This window comes from Cervus canadensis, chromosome 28 (genome assembly GCF_019320065.1).
Source record: "Cervus canadensis isolate Bull #8, Minnesota chromosome 28, ASM1932006v1, whole genome shotgun sequence".
Classification (NCBI taxonomy): domain Eukaryota; kingdom Metazoa; phylum Chordata; class Mammalia; order Artiodactyla; family Cervidae; genus Cervus; species Cervus canadensis.
Window position 1 is genome coordinate 47,328,806 of NC_057413.1, and position 16,366 is coordinate 47,345,171.

At 46.6% G+C, this 16,366-nt stretch overlaps 1 protein-coding gene and 1 non-coding gene across 16 annotated transcripts in view; both read right to left on the reverse strand.

Annotated features, from left to right (window-relative positions):
• TRERF1 (transcriptional regulating factor 1) overlaps nt 1-16,366 on the reverse strand; it is a 206,822-nt gene that overhangs the window by 55,282 nt on the left and 135,174 nt on the right. For all 15 annotated transcript variants that reach the window (XM_043449367.1, XM_043449362.1, XM_043449374.1 and 12 more), the window contains one exon: nt 10,095-10,209. The gene's annotated coding sequence lies outside the window, so the exon portion shown is untranslated. The remainder of the gene's footprint in view (nt 1-10,094; nt 10,210-16,366) is intronic.
• On the reverse strand, nt 13,117-13,188 carry TRNAC-GCA. Its single transcript has one exon. It is a non-coding gene; the product is annotated as a tRNA-Cys (tRNA).

Genomic DNA, 16,366 nt, shown 5'->3' on the forward strand with positions numbered 1-16,366 from the left:
GGTAAGTGAAGATGGAGACAGGAGGAAGAACGCCTGGAGGGCAACTGAGAATGGCAAGACTCAGGCTGTGCATCTTGATTACACCACTGAGTGCCCCAGTTCCACCTGTTTTATCTGCCTCCAGCATCAGACGGGGACCTCTTCTAAGGAGTACCTACAGGGGTCAGCACAATACAGGGCACCCACTGGGAGCTAAGGACACAAGACACGGAAGGAGAGAGAGAGGAAGGGGGGACATTTCACTTCTGCAGGCTCATACAGAGAAGAGCTCCCTCCATTCACAATGGAAGCCCACTTCCCACGTCCACCCTCAGAGCCCACCACCTCCCTGGCTAACCTTCCACGGGAGCTGCTTTCCATAAGGGTCATGGGACCTTCCCTGATCACTTAAAATCATTCAAGTGTGTGCGTGCAAACACACGCACACCCAAATCTCCCACTCACCAACCCTGGCCACATGATTTGTGGTGATGTATTGACAACATGCCCATCAGCTGTCAGTTCAACATGTCTAAATATTATGTTCCATCACCCAGAACATCTTTTAAAAAAAAGTGGCAGTCCCAGTCACAGCAAGGAGGGGAGAAAAGGGAAAAAGCCACAGGTCAACGAAAATCAATTTTCCTTTCTTCCTCCCTTTCTTTTCTTTCTCTTGCCTTTTTCTGAACAGAAGAGTGACAAGCTTGTGGCTCCATCTCTCCAACAGCCCTGGGAAGAGGAGGTCAGGGCTGACATGGAGACTGACCCGCCCTGGCGGCCGTGGGTGTGTCTGCCTGCGGTCAGTGGAGCTCAGAGCAGACCCGTCCCCTGAGGCCACAGCCACGAATCCTCTGGCCCACGTGGAGTCTCTGGTAAGGACAGTGAGGAGTTCATGGGAGGGCGTGCTTGTCCTCACGGCCAACAGTAGCCTTCTGGAAAGCACTGGACAAAGCTCCGACATCCACTATTTTGTCCCCACCGCAGGCCCGTGAGTTCAGAATTGCTTTCTCCATTTCAGAGATGAGGAAACTCACATGCAAGTGATGATGTACCCATGGCCACACACATGCGACAGGGGGTTAAACCTCCAGCCCTCTGATGCCAGGAGGAAGTGTCCTCTGATACCGTGCGGTGTCCTTCGTTCATCTATCACAGATCGCAGTAGAATAAAATTACTTCCCCTAGCTGGACCCCTGCAGCGCCCCCCAGTTCTGACGGGTCAAGGAGAGCTGGCTTATACCCTGGTGTAGACACGCCCTGGCCATCAGCTCCAGGCAGCCTTCAACCATCCAGCATACAGCTATGGAAGTATGAGAAAGAATCTGATGCAACTTACACCCCAAGATCTTTCTCTTGTTAAGTTTAAAAGGCTAGCTTCAGTTCTCTGAAACCTTTTTTTTTTTTTTTTTTAACTCATCAGGAATTTTTCTCACTGGAGAGAAACAAAATGGATTATGTGGCAGGCGTTTCCCTTACAGAGGCACCCAAAGCACCAGACTCTGGAGTCAGAAGACCAGAGTTCAAATCATTAACATTCCATGGTAAAGTGAGAACTGGGCAGGCCTATCTAATCTCTTTTTTGAGTTTTTCTGGGGCCTCAGTTTTGACATCTGTCAAAGGGGCGTAACAACACCTAGTTGCTCCAGGTTGTGGGTGAAGGTTAAACAGGAGAAGGTTTGGAACGTGCGTGGTGCCCAGGGAGGACTCAAAAGAGCCTCACCGCCTGGGTGGGGTTTCTGCTGTTTGGTTTTGACTTGGGTACAGTTTAGATCAGGCTCAGTGACTCAGGGATGATTGAATATGTTTAGTTATTTGTTTCCTGGGCAACCTTCAGCCTTCCCTTTTGTTTCAGTGAGCAGCATAGCGCTCAGGGGCAGAAATGGCTAGACGTGGACGCGGCAAGGAAGAGAGAAAAACCACAGCCGTGTGGGCCCCTCTGGTGTAGTGACAGGTAACCTCTCTTCCCCTAACACCCCCCTGAAAGCACCACCACATCTGAGAACATGCACCTTTATCCCCAGGGAAGATCCAGAGTGGCCGTGGAAAGGTTAATGTCCATTTAGTACACTGTTCACCAGGCAGAGGAAGAAGCAAGGGGCGCACAGGCCCACATGACTTGCTCATTGATGAAGGATGCTTCTGGGGCAGGTGGGTCCCTGCAAGAGAGGCCTGCAGATCTCCACGGGTCAGTGTGACTCGGCAGTGCCTGAGAGGGACTCCGTGTGGCCGTGGGTCAGGCCGAGCTCTGCAGCAAAGCTACCGGTAACTGAGAAGGTGTTCTGCTCTCTGGCTGTCTGGCTCACAGACTGCTCAGACTCCAGGAGAAAGAAAGAGAGGTAATCCTTGAGTGGCCACCTCAAGCTGAGGGATATTAATGGCTATCATTAAAGCAAGAAGTTGAAAGGGGTGCCGCCCCAGTTACCCGGAAAGAGACATTTCATTCCCTCCACCATGCCTAATAAGGAGATAATCTACTTCCTTTCCTGTTTCAAGGAGGGCTCCAGCTCTCAGATTCCAGGAAATTGGCAGTAACTGTGTCCATATCTGATATTTCCTTACTTGCAGTTATAGCCTCCTGGCCTCTCAAACAACGGCCCCCTTTAAGGGACGTGGGACACGCTGTCTGGCAGGGCTGGCCCAGGCAAGCAGGCCTTGGTGCCCACATCTGCCACCTCACGTGATGGGTGAACAAGACCCTTTCTAGTGGAAGCTCCAAGTCCCTCAGAGTCCATGCCAGCCTCCCAGAAGTTAGGGGGAAAAGGAGGCCAACCCTTGACATTTGGAGAACAGTCCTAGACCTGTTGTTTTTCTGTGAGTTTTGAGCTAAACTATGGAAGCTCCAAAGGAGGAAGAGAGTTCCAAAAGATCACACATGCCAGGAAGACGCCAACCTGAGGGAGAAAGAGCGGAGGCCCCTGGTCATCGGCCAAAGAAGCCCTCGGAACCACACACGACCAACAAGAGCCTCCATATGACTTGAGTGTTCCCAAAACATAAAGAAGAAGGCATCATGGAAGTGCAGAGGAACAAACCCCCGTTTATTTCTACTCCACCGATGACAGCAGCACAGGCTCTCTGTCTCTCCCACTAGTCCTCCTCCTTCTCCCTCCACTCTCCGACTTCTGGACCAGAACCAAGCCTCCCTCCTCCTCTGGATCATGTGCACACAGATTATCTGCTTCTTCATGGGACACTCACAGGAAATTTAAACATTCTCAGAAGGGGTTCTTCTAAGCCCACTTCCCCTGCCCTCCGCCCCCACCCCCCACCCAGTTGCTGCGTATTCAGGAAATGCAAACCCAATATAAAGATAACCCGGGCCAAACAGAAAAGGAGACTGGCCCTGTGACCTTGTTGGGCAAATGACTTCCCCTCCCTGCATCTCAGACTCAGCTTCTGCAGAATGAAGAGGCTGGACCTGATGGGCTGCAAGAAGCTCCCACTGCCTGCGACCAGCAAGGGCTCAGTTGGGAGAACCTTCCAGACCCTGCCTGTTTAGGGGACACCCAGCAACCTTGAGGCAGAATATTGAAGCAGTAGGGTTTTCTACCACTGACACCTGATGCTTAAAAACTCTGGCTCCCTGGGTGGGCGGGGAGCGCTAGGAGTCAGGACACCTGGATGCCTGTCTCAGTTCTGCTGTATTTTGGAAAAGGAAAGTGAGTGAGTGGGGGAGGTTATCGGAGCAGACTGAAGCTCCAGCTGGAGTGTTTTAATTTTTTTTAAATAGAATAATCTAGGGACTTCCCTGGTGGTCCAGTGGTTAAGACTCTGTGTTTCCACTGTAGGGGGCATGGGTTTAATCCCTGGTTGGGGAACTAAGATCCCACATGCCATGAGGCACTGCCAAAAGAGGAAAAATACAATAACATAAGTATTAAAAAATAGAATAATCTATATGACTAGTATAATACAGATTATTAAAATAGTTTTAGAACCAAAGCCACCCAACAGAGGAGAGGATGGTCAGCCTCCACAGAGGCACTTACAGACTCAACCGAGAACCCATTTCCATTGGCTTCTATGAGGCCATGGCAGCATATGCGTCCTGTGCCCGGAGCGCCTCCTGCGTCTCTACCATCATAACCCCAGCCCCCAAACTCCTCACATACTCCCATACGTGATGTGTCACGACTTCCTGGTTCTGGAAAGGGTTTCCACATCTGCGTCTAGGAAAAACCCTGGTATGACTGTATGGGCTCTGCTGACAAGGTGAAGTCAACCAATGAAGAGTATTTAATCTACCAGTTGAGCTCCCCATGGGCAAGGCCAGCTGGATGGTGTAAGTAATCAATCTTGGCTCACAGCCCTGAGTAACTAAAACAGAGGAGGGACAGGAAGCATGAATCATTATCTGGAGAGAGGCTGTTAATAAACTTTGAGGTTTGTAGGCTGGGTGGAGGTGGGGCGGGGTTGGCCTGGCCCCTCAGCTAGGTCAAGAACGTCGGTGGACATCTTGGGAGCCAGCCCCCGTCCCGAGTGCAGCAACATCAATGCTCAGGCACCTAGAAACCCCCATTGTCCTAGATATTTGAGCCATACTCAGAGAAAGAAGATAAGTAGTTGACTCCAAATAATGTTTTGATCCTCAGAGACTGAATATTTAAAGTCACCAATCCCTGCTTTACAAAAGTGAGTTGGCAGCCTTTATAGACAGGCAAAAAGGCAAATGCATATCCATTCAAGACCATCATGTTCACTGGCCATGAGCGATTAAACACAGGAAACCTGGTGAAACACAGTCAAACATTAATTCCAGGACTTGTCAGGGAGCTTGGTATGCTAATGGACGTGGCTTTCTAAGATGGGTCACGGAGGCCACCTGTGGGGCTAGAAGCACAGCATTGGGTCTCACTGGTTCCAGAGAATGCCCATCTCTAAACCTCAGTTCACACTACTTCTACATCGACCGTGTACCGGGTTTCTTTTCTAGCCACCTCACCCTACCTTTCCCCAGGGGCCAGCTCCAATCTTTTCCCTAGCCTTCCCCAGAAAGCCTTCCCTGCCCAGTCGAGGACACAAGGCTGTCCCCCTTGAAAACCTACTCTGAATACCTGGCACTTAATCTTTGGAAGGCGTTTTTCCCTTTATGCATTTTTTTGGTCATAAAGTCTTTTAAATGAATAGACTATTTCTCAGAAGAGTTTTTGCGTCTCAAGCAACTCTGCATTTTTCATAACATTTGCCCACTGTACAAACCCCAGAGTTACTACAAATAGCAGGTGCTAAAACACTGTTGCTTGATAGATACCGAATCAGGAAGTGACACAAATCTAAGCATAATACAAAGTCACTGACTTATGTAAAGGGAGTGTGAAATAAAAAGTAGTCATGTAAGCTGTAAGGATGGACGTAAAATGAACAATGAAGACTACCCATCCTGCCCCTTCTGGACAGATGTCTAGCAGAGTGGGTGTGCCGTCCACTGACTGAGGGACTGGGGCTCCACAAGGGAAAAATTCCCCAGTAAGTGGGGTCACGAGACTCCAGCCCCTTCATGGTTCCATGACAGAGAAAACAACCTGGAGGGAGGGCCAAGATGCTGAAGCGTTCCATTTCTAGAAATGACCATTTCTAGAACTCATGGTTTATAGCTGATGCACACTGGCTAGACCGATGTGTTTTGTTTTCCCTCAGATTATTATTATTATTATTTTAAAAAACGTACCCCAGTGAGGCTGGGAATATTACATTGACCCTAGATTTCTGCCTCCACTGAACAAAAGCGTGAGCCCGGAAGGGGTCTCTTCTCAGTCACAATGATACTGACTACCATGGGCTGAGTGCCTGTGATAGACTGTAAGCTCTTGTTACGAGCTCTGTATACACACGTCATCTCATTTAGTCTTTGAACCGCTCTGTCTGTGGTCCCCATGTTGCAGATGAAGAAACTGAAGCGCTGAGAGGTGAAGCTAGGACGTGGCAGAGCTGGGTTCAAGCCCATAAAGTCTAAGCACCCTACTCTGTGGTCTCCCCTCTGATGAAAGGCTCACCAAGAGAAGACAGGAAAACTAAGAGCAGGAAGGATGGGGATGCGGGTGTGTGGAAAAGAGGCTCAGGGGAGGGAAGACGCTAGAAGGAGAGAGGGCACGCAGATGAGAGGAAGTTGGGGTCTAGACGAGGTGCACACGGGATCTGGCTGTGGGTCTAGGAGGCCTTTGCCAAGTGGGATCGAAGCAGGAAGGTTGCTGGTGACCACGGGAGAAACAAGCCACCAAAAATGCAGAAGCCATTTCCTCTCTCGAGGAAGATAAACAATAGATTCATAAACAAATTTTACAAAGCTGCTCAGCTATTTAAAGCATTCTGGTAGGAACTTGTATCCTTTGAGAGCATAAAGTTACTCCTGAAAAATGGTCAACAGTTATTTTGGGGAGAGAAAAGGTAGGGAAGTGGGGTGGGGAGGGATATACTCCTTCCGAGTCCCTCACCAGCTAGCCCTATGTGCCTGCAGCCCGTTACATGTCCTTTCTGAGCCTTCTGTGAACAAGGAATAGCAATTCTTGCCCCACAGGCTATAGTGGAGAAGAAAGAAGACAGACCTTCCGGCAATATGGCCCACCAGATACCCTACTTGACCTTCTCAACTGAAACAACTAATGTCCTATTTAAAATATAAAATATAAAAACTGTAAACACACTACTGAACTGGTAAAAATGGAAGGATTCTTCAAAGACCAAAAGCAGGAACCTTGGGATGTAAGAGAACAGCAAAGCTGGCTTTTGCCCTATGGGTTCCTGCCACATCTTATGGATTCCAAGTTTCCCATGAGAACTGCACATGGCTCAGCAAACAGGAGAAATATCTCAGGTCCTACATACAACCGGGACTCCAAAAGGCTCCCACCTTCAATGAACAAGAAATAGCCCCACAACCCAAAAGGAGACCACAAGGAAACCTGACCTTGGGCTGGGTAGAAATCTGAACTCATAAGCTGGACCTCACACAGGTTTGCAGTCTGAATTCAAGTTCTGGGTAGAATATGAATTTAAAGTGATTTTTTATTTGAGAGTGCCCCAAGACAACCAGCAGAAGTTAATGCAAAACCTCTCTGGAAAAATCAACTTCAACCCATCCCTCAAATACTTCTCAAAGGAAAGTATCTAAGGAAAATGAAGAGCTCAGAGAAACTAACAACAACAAGGAAACATGGCACTAACAGTCCTGGCCAGCAGAAGCAACAGACAGCAGAACCAGACCTGCAAAGAGGTCAGATTCTGCAATTACCAGACGTGAAATTCTACAATGTCTAAACAGGAACTTCAGTGTAATAAAGAAAGAAGTTTGTAAATATAAGCAAGAAATGAGAGGTCATAAACTCACCAAGCAGATTTAAAAAAGAATGGACCAGGTGACTTCCCTGGTGGTCCACTGGTTAAGAACCTGCCTTCCAATGCAGGGGACATGAGTTTGATCCCTGGTCAGGGAATTAAGATCCCACGTGTTTTAGAACAACTAAGACCCTGAGTCACAACTACTGGACCTGTGCACCACCACTGGGGAGAAGCCCATGTGCCACAACTAAGACCTGATACGGCCAGATAAATAAATACTTAAAAAATAATGGACCAGAACTAATAGAAATGATAAATAAAAAAGCTGAATGGAAAAATTTCAATGTATAGATTAAAGAGCATTTGAGACACAGAATAAATTAAATGGAAGACACGTTTGAAGACATTATTCAGAGTTCAGCACAGAAGGACAAAGAAGTAAAAAGCATGGAATAGAGGCTGAGAGATGCAGTGAACAGAATGAGAAAGTCCACCACATGCCTAACTGGAGTTCCAAAGAGAAGTATCAGAGAGAATGGAAAAGAGGCAATATTCAAAGAATGAAGAGTGAGAATTTTCCAGAATTGTGGAAAGTCACCCATGTTTAGCAGTAGGAATCCCAATGAAACCCAGAATAAAGACAGAGAAACTGACACCTAAATATATAAAAAAGAAGTAGCAGAACACCAAAAACAACAGCAACATCTTCAACGTTAACTAGAGAGAAATGCCAGGTCACTTATAAAGGAACAGTAACTAGACTGACAGCCAACTTCTCAGTAACACTGAGAGCCAGAGGCAGTGGAATAAGGGTTTCAGTGACAGAAGAGAATATATTCCAATAAAGTTACCTCTCAAAACTGAGAGCAAAATAAAGACAGCTTCATGTCAACAAAAACCAAGGGGAAACAAAACAAAAACAACTTGAAAGTTTACTACCAATAGATTCTCACTAAAAGATAATTCAAATGGATTTATTTTAGGCAGAAGGAAAATGATCTCATGAAAGAATGGTGAGAAAAGAATATGAATACATCTATACATACACGTATAAAAACAATGATGTCTAACTTGCAGGGGGTAAAATAGAATAGAAAGAAAACATAGGATAATAATTGTACCTAAGTCGGAAGAAGCAGTGGTTAGAATTAAACCAGTTTATGATTCTTGAATTTTGGGGCAGGAAGGTAAAGACATTTTATACTTTGTTAAGTATGCCTATTAAAATAGATGGGCTAAACACTGAAAGAACAGACACAGAGCACATAAGTTCCAAATAAGAAGACAGAAGATGGAATGAGGAAGGAAAAAATCTCAATTGAAAAGAAACAGTAGAAAAAACTGAAAGTATATAAAGATGATAGAAATGAATCCCTATTTATCAGTTAGATATACCTGTTCTAAGTATCTGTGTGTCAAACAGCACTGCCCTAAAATATACAAAGCAAATTTTTTGGCAGTACAAGGAGAAATGGACAAATCCAACAGGAGATTTTTAACAGGTCTCTCAATAATTGAAAGACAGATAAAAACAGAAAAGGACATAATATACATAATTTGAATAGCACAGTGAACTATATTATTCTGATGATCATATATAGAAAACTACTAAATAGCTAATAATTGGAGAGTACATACTTTTTCAAGCACTCAACGAAACATTTAAGAAAAAATTTGAAAACATAAAATATTTAAAAGGAGCATGCAGAAATGGTTCAGGGCTTATTTCAAAATCTTTCCAAGGATCTACACCTGTTTTGTCTTAAAAGAGACAAAGACTCTGTCTTTTTTGCTCACTGATATATCTCCAGGGTCTAGTACAGTGACTGTCACAAAGGAGGAACTTAATATGTCCTGAAGAATGAATGGTGAATGGAGTCTGTGTTGAGGAAGGTACAGGTCAGGTGGGCAACTGGCAGGACCAAACTGGAGGTGATGAAGCCCCTTCTAACATGGAGGGGACAAGAGAACAAGGTGAGTGGCATCAGTCTCCAGAGAGAATTTTCTCTTCAAGAAAAGCAGAGTCATGACAGTCATCATCAAATTCAAAGAGGGTCATGTGGAAGAGACTTTGAAAGCCCAGTCTTTCGGGCGCCACATGGCAGAGCAGAGGAGAAAAGACAGAAATTGCAGAGAGGAAGTATTTGTCCCAATATTAGTAGGAATTTTCTAACAATTCACTGTTCAACACTGGCCAAGAATTGGCCCCTTCTAAGGCCCCTTTTGACCCTGCGTGGGAAAGGAGACTCCATGTAGGGCATTCTGCGAGTCCCAGGCCATCCACCCAGTTCTACCCTATTCCAGAGATCCCTTCACCCCCAGAGTCCTGGATGCAGTTGTTGTTTAGTCACTCAGTCATATCTGACTCCTGTGATTCCATAGGCTGTAGCCGCCAGGCGCCTCTGTCCATGGGATTTCCCAGGCAAGAATACTAGAGTGGGTTGCCAAGCTTCCCTCCAGGGGGTCTTCCTGACCCAGGGATCAAACTTGAGTCTCCTCCATTAGCAGGCAGATTCTTTACCACAGAGCCACCAGGGAAGCCCAAAACACCTGATCCCTAAAAGACCTGTCCAAGGTCCCAGATTCAGAAGGTAGTGGAGGAGTAATGACAGCTTCAGTCCCCAGAAACTCAATTCCGTGTCCTTTCTGCTTCATCACTGGCTTCTCCATTAACCGAAACAAAGACATTTTGCCCCAATAGGCTGACATGCACCTTTTCAGTCTATCCACATCCCAGTAAACACTATTTTTCCAGTACATGGCAAGTGATTACAAAATCATAGCAAATTAGTTCAAATGAAAAACGCATACACCTTCCAGGAGAAGGGGAGCAAACTCACCTTGACTTCTGCAGCAGATGGTTGAGATGGGGGCCTGGCTCTGGAGGCTTCTCCTGCGGCCGGCTAGTCATGCTGCTCTCATGCTGCTGGGCAGGTGGGGAGAGGAGGCCTGGTTCTGTGGGAAAAAGAGAAGAGAGAGTCACTCCATCGCTTGTTCCCAGCTCTCCATCACCAGCGTGCCGAGGACACTATCCAGAAGCCGAGGGAGCTCACCCACTTTCATGTCACTAGGGAGCAGACATGCACGGGATGGATGTTTCCCACGCCCTCCACTGTGCCAGCCAGGGATCTAAGGAGCGAGGCTACAAAGATGAATTAGACGCAGCCCCTGCTCTCAAGCAACAACAGCCTAGCAAGACAGAGAAGAGACGTACATGTGTTTCATTACAAGATAATTTGGTAAGTGCTGCAATTTCCCCAAATTCATTCAACAGCCTACCTGTCCCACAGGGGGCGGAGACAACTTACAAAAAAGCACCACAGTACAGGGCTTCTCAACCTATATGTGATGAAGGACCAGTTCTTTAATTTCCAATCCATCACAGATGAATACTTTTATAAAATATAAGATAAAGGAAGGGGTAGAAAAATGAAGTGACAAAGATATTCATACAAAGTACAAGCCTTCTTCTAATGATTCAACAGCTGACTTGGTCAAATCGGCATGGAAGCATCTCAGGGCTTACTCTCAATTTCTGTACTGATCTGGTCAACAGTTTGCAGACCAGTACCATTCCACACACCACGGCTGAGAAACACCACTACAGGAAACGTTTACACAAGCTGTGACTTTCCTAAGACGGCTGGCTGAGCTCTTGGTTGAGAGAGAGTCGCTAGAAATAAAATGATGTCAAACTCACCCTCTAGACTACAGTTCAGATTGCTCAGAGAATCTCTCTCCAAGAAGCAAGAGTTATGACATAGATGTTGGGAAAGTGCGGCGTTGGGGTGTCTGTTCAGAGGTGGTGGCACCAATTCACTGGGTTCATGGGAACCTAGTCAGAAGTTGTGCCTGGAGCCCTGTCCTGCTCTACCTTGAACGTCTAACCGTAACTATGGCAACCCCAGCCAAAACGACCACCCAGAATTGAAGAACAAAGTGTCATCTATTAAAATGGACTGAGACGTTTCAGAAAATAAATCATTTCCAAAATGTCAAGAGGGCTGCTGCTGCTCATTCCTACTATTTAACGCTATAAAAATGATTTTTTTTTTTAAATTGAGAAATCTTTTGTCTGTGACAGCCAGCTCCCAAAAAAGCCTTTAAATGCCTATTGCCTTAATACTTGAGGGAGAGATTACAAGTCATTTTCCCCCATTTGAATGCTTAAGAGAAAGTGCTCATTCCTCTAAACTTGCAGCTTTTAAGTAGTTCTTATTTTAAACTTTAGAAGAAGATATCTCTGCAGAAGAAAAACTTCCCTTTTTAAAGTCTTTTTTTTTTTTTTTTAATGCATATACATATATGCTCTCACTCCCTGCTTCAAATGCTAAATCATCTGCAATTTGGGAGTTTGTTGTTCATGAAATTCTAGCGATAAGCACATCATAAACATTCCTATAGCAAGAGAATGCTTTTGAAGTGACGTCTGTGATGCTATAAAGATTGTCTATCATTATCTCTGAACGTTGGCGAAGAGAAGGTTATGGGAATAACTATTTGTGTATAAATAAGTCAATAGAGTAACTGGCAACTTCCACAGCAGACCTTACCAAGAAGCTAAACCAGAGAATAAGCTGGGAAGCAGGGATGGACACCCCTCAGGTTTCATGAAGAAGTGTGCCATCCTTACTTTCAACATGGGAAAAAACTCTCCAAGCTCCCCCACAGGAGCAGAAGCCCTTGGATCCAGTCTCAAAGGCAAGATTAGCTTAAACAACCACACCACCAACTTTTATATATCAGGTGCTGGGTTACATTCTAATGTTCTCAAAATGGGTTCTTCTTCAAAGAGACACAAGGGAGACATATAAACAGACGATCCCAATCTCCCTTGCCTGTAAGAGGAGTATATTGGCTGGAATTAAGGGAAAGGAAATGAAGTTAACTAGTTCCATCCACCTATCCAACCATCCAGTGGTCTATCCATTGTTGACTGAGTGCCTGGTACAGAGCAGGCAAGTTAAAGCACTAGGCATACAACAGTGGAGACTGATGTCATCCCTAGCTTCATGGAACTTATCCTCTAGTGGGGGAACCAACATCAAATATCAGGAAGAACTATAATAGCAGTGTGCTCTGAAGAAAGCATGATGACTGTCATAACAGTATATATCAGAGGCAGATCTAGCACAGGAAAGGGTCAGTGGTGCATTCGCAAAGAATTGATCTTTAATCTGAGCCCTAAGAATAAATTAGTGAAGCAAAATAGGGAAAGCAGGAGGGAAAAGACAGAAAGAAAAGGTGCTGTAGGCAGGATGAACAGCCTGTGCCAAGATCCTGTGACAGAAAGAACATGGCATGTTCTAGCTATGAAAGGAGGCTCTTAATGGGGATCGAATCGGTTCTTGACCTCACTCCACGCTTCCACTGCTGTGGTTTTCAGGGCATGCAGGTTTTTCCAAAAGTGCCCAAGAAGTTACCTAGGGCAAGCCTGGAAAGAAAGACAGATGCGTGTCTGCTAATTTTCTTTCTTCCTAAGTTGGCACAAGGCATCCAACACAGGGGCCACAGTGCCCACCCTCTCAGTTTACAGCAAGTTTTGGGATTCACCTATTTTTCTCTTCAACAGTGGTAACTTGGCCAAATCCAGTTTGACCACTGGTGAAAATCAGTTGATCAATGCTGACACAGGCAGATAGTGGGTGTGGGTTTTGGGATATGAATGAGCATTCTAAGCTGCGTGGTGAATGCTACTGTATGGAAGGTCACTATCATGCAGAGAGCATGAGCTTTGGGGCCAAGCAGTGCAGTTCAGTTGTTCAGTTGTGTCCGACTCTTTGCAACCCCACGGACTGTAGTCCATGGAATTCTCCAGGTCAGAATACTGGAGTGGCTACCCTTTCCCTTTTCCAGGGGATCTTCCCAGCCCAGGGATCGAACCCAGGTCTCCTGCATTGCAGGCAGATGCTTTACCAGCTGAGCCACCAGGGAAGCCCAAGAATACTGGAGTGGGTAGCCTATCCCTTCTCCAGTGGATCTTCCTGACCCAAGAATCAAACTGGGGTCTTCTGCATTGAAGGAGGATTCTTAACCAGCTGAGATACCCGGGAAGACTGGGGCCAAGCAGACCTGGGTTCAAATCTGGACCCGCCCCTCACTGGCTTGAACCTTCCACAAAATGGAGTTAGCAGTGCCTTCTTTGCTGGGATATCAGCAAGAGCGTAGGTCTTGAGCACATTTCCCAGTTCCCAACTGGCCCTGGATAAGTGGAACGTTACTATCATACACCAGTGAGTGAAGACAGTTCCAGCTCCTCTCTCAGCATGGAAATCAACAGGAAGCCATGACACCATTTCCCAGGTGGTATGGGGGCTAAAAAGCAGAGACATCATTTTGCCAACAAAGGTCCGTATAGTCACTGGTTTTTCCAGTAGTCATGTATGGATGTGAGTAGTAGATCAATCCCAGTCGTGTCCAACTCTTTGTGACCCGATGGACTATAGCACACCAGGCCTCCCTGTCCATCACCAACTCCCAGAGCTTGCTCAAGCTCATGTTCATCAAGTCGGTGATGCCATCCAACCATCTCATCCTCTGTCGTCCTCTTCTCCTCCTGCCTTCAATCTTTCCCAGCATTGGGGTCTTTTCCAATGAGTTACTTCTTCATATCAGGTGGCCAAAGTACTGGAGCTTCAGCTTCAGCATCGGTTCTTCCAATGAATATTCAGGACTGATTTCCTTTAGGACTTGACTAGTTTGATCTCCTTGCAGTCCAAGGGACTCTCAAGTCTTTTCCAACATCACAGTTCAAAAGTATCAGTTCTTCAGTGCTCAGCTTTCTTTATGGTCCAACTCTCACATCCATACATGACTACAGGAAAACCCACAGCTTTGACTATATGGACCTTTGTCGGCAAAGTAATGTCTCTGCTTTTTAATACGCTGTCTAGGTTGGTCATAACTTCTCTTCCAAAAAGCAAGCATCTTTTAATTTCATGTCTGCAGTCACCAATCTGCAGTGATTTTGGAGTTGGACCATAAAGAAGACTGAGCACCAGAGAACTGATGCTTTCAAATTGTGGTACTGGAGAAGATGCTTGGGAGTCCCTTGGACTGCAAAGAGATCAAACCAGTCAATCCTAAAGCAAATCAATTCTGAATATTCATAGAAGGATTGTTGCTGAAGTGGAAGCTCCAATACTTTGGCCACCTGATGTGAAGAGCTGACTCATTGGAAAAGATCCTGATGCTGAGAAAGACTGAAGGCAAAAGGAAAAGAGGGTGGAAGAGGACGAGATGGTTAGATAGCATCACCGACTCAATGGACGTGAATCTGAGCAAACTCTGGAAGACAGTGAAGGACAGGGAGACCTGGCAGGCTGCAGTCCATGGCGTCGCAAAGACTCAGACACAGGACTTAGCGACTCAACAACAATAACAATAACAACAATGGGGGCTTCAGGGCAGCTTTGCAAGAGCGCAGGCTTCCCAATGACTCAGTTTCCTGCACCCTCACAGGTTCCCATCGCTATGCTCAGAGTTCCCAGAGGGCAGTCCCACCACACCAGGGCTGACCGTCACTGAGTCACAGCTCGTTGAACCCAGGTCCACCCTCTCTGGATGGGACTTACAGAGGGCTCCACCCAAGGGGCTGTGGGCCGGCAGCCAGCGGACTCAGATTCCAGTTCCAGCTCCACCACTCACGGCTGGGGCTCTCTGACAAACAGCCGAGTTCCAGAAGGTAGAGGAGCTGAAACAACTACCACATCCTGAAGGACACAGGAAATGCCTTGGTGCTGGGCCTTCCTGGACGTGCCCGAATATTGAAAACACTCCTGCAGGGTCACTGCTGTACCACCGGGTCACAGGTGAGGAGACGGAGGCCTGCTGGTTCATCCCAGACTTGTCCCAGACCTGAGCGTTGGAGCCAGAATGGGAAGCTGGGAAGCCCTTCCTCTTTAGCACTGCACCACCTTCAGTTCAGTTCAGTCACTCAGTCGTGTCCGACTCTTTGCGACCATGAACCGCAGCACGCCAGGCCTCCCTGTCCATCACCAACTCCCGGAGCCCACCCAAACTCATGTCCATAGAGTTGGTGATGCCATCCAACCATTTCATCCTCTGTCGTCCCCTCTCCTCCTGCCCTCAATCTTTCCCAACATCAGGAATGGAAATCTTAGCTCTTTTCCACACAACCAATGAGAATGCAGCCCAGGAAGGCTCTGTGACTTTCCAGGGACCAACAGGCACCCAGCCATCAAGCAAGGCCAGACTATTCCCCTTGCCCTCACATGGCTCTCAGGGCTTCAACTTCCCTTCTGCACACAGTGGTGACTAATGTTGCCTTACTGACCACTCTGTTGTTAGAGTGATGGAGAGAATGAAGATTTAAGAGCCTTGGGAGGGAAAAATCTAATACGAGACATGAACACTTTAAATGGCTATCAAGAGGCTCAAACCAAAGAGGAAGGGTCCCCATCGGCCACAAAGCAGTTGAAAAGAACCGCTCCCATCCCTCTGGGCCAGGAGCAGGGTGCAGCCGGGAGAGGGGAGAGGACAGAGGAGATAACTGTGGAGCTTCTGAAATGGGAAGCAGGGCCCAATGAAGTGTAAAGAATGCCCTCCAGGCCACCCACAAGAAATCAGAAATTGGCACAGATTTCTACAAGAGGAAACCAGGAGGGGGGAGGAGAAAGAAATTGAGGAGGAAGAGGAGGAATTCAATCTGTAAATTTAATATGAGAACATCTAAGAAACAGGGTGGAGCGTAATCAATGCAGTGAGAAATCTCAGGCTCCAGTCGCTTGAGGGCCACCCACCCTGTCAATGAGTTCTCTAGCATAGAGACGATGGTGACATTGTAGAAGATCTAATTTTCAAGTGAGACACATCCCATCCACAGCCAGGGAGGCCTAGAAGCTTCTCTGATGCAGTGAAAATTCCCATTCTCTCTCCAGACAGCTCTCCTCCTCTGTTGATGTCTCACTCCTACCTCCATGGAGGCTGAGGAAAGAATAATTCACAGGACTAGGAGAGAGGGTTCCTTCCCAGACCATTATGAGAGACATGTGGCCACTTTATCAGGCCCTAATGCTCTTAGTTATTCCAGAACACAGAAGCTTGACCATATAGCAGCTCAAACACTGAGAGTGTATCAGAGGACTCATAG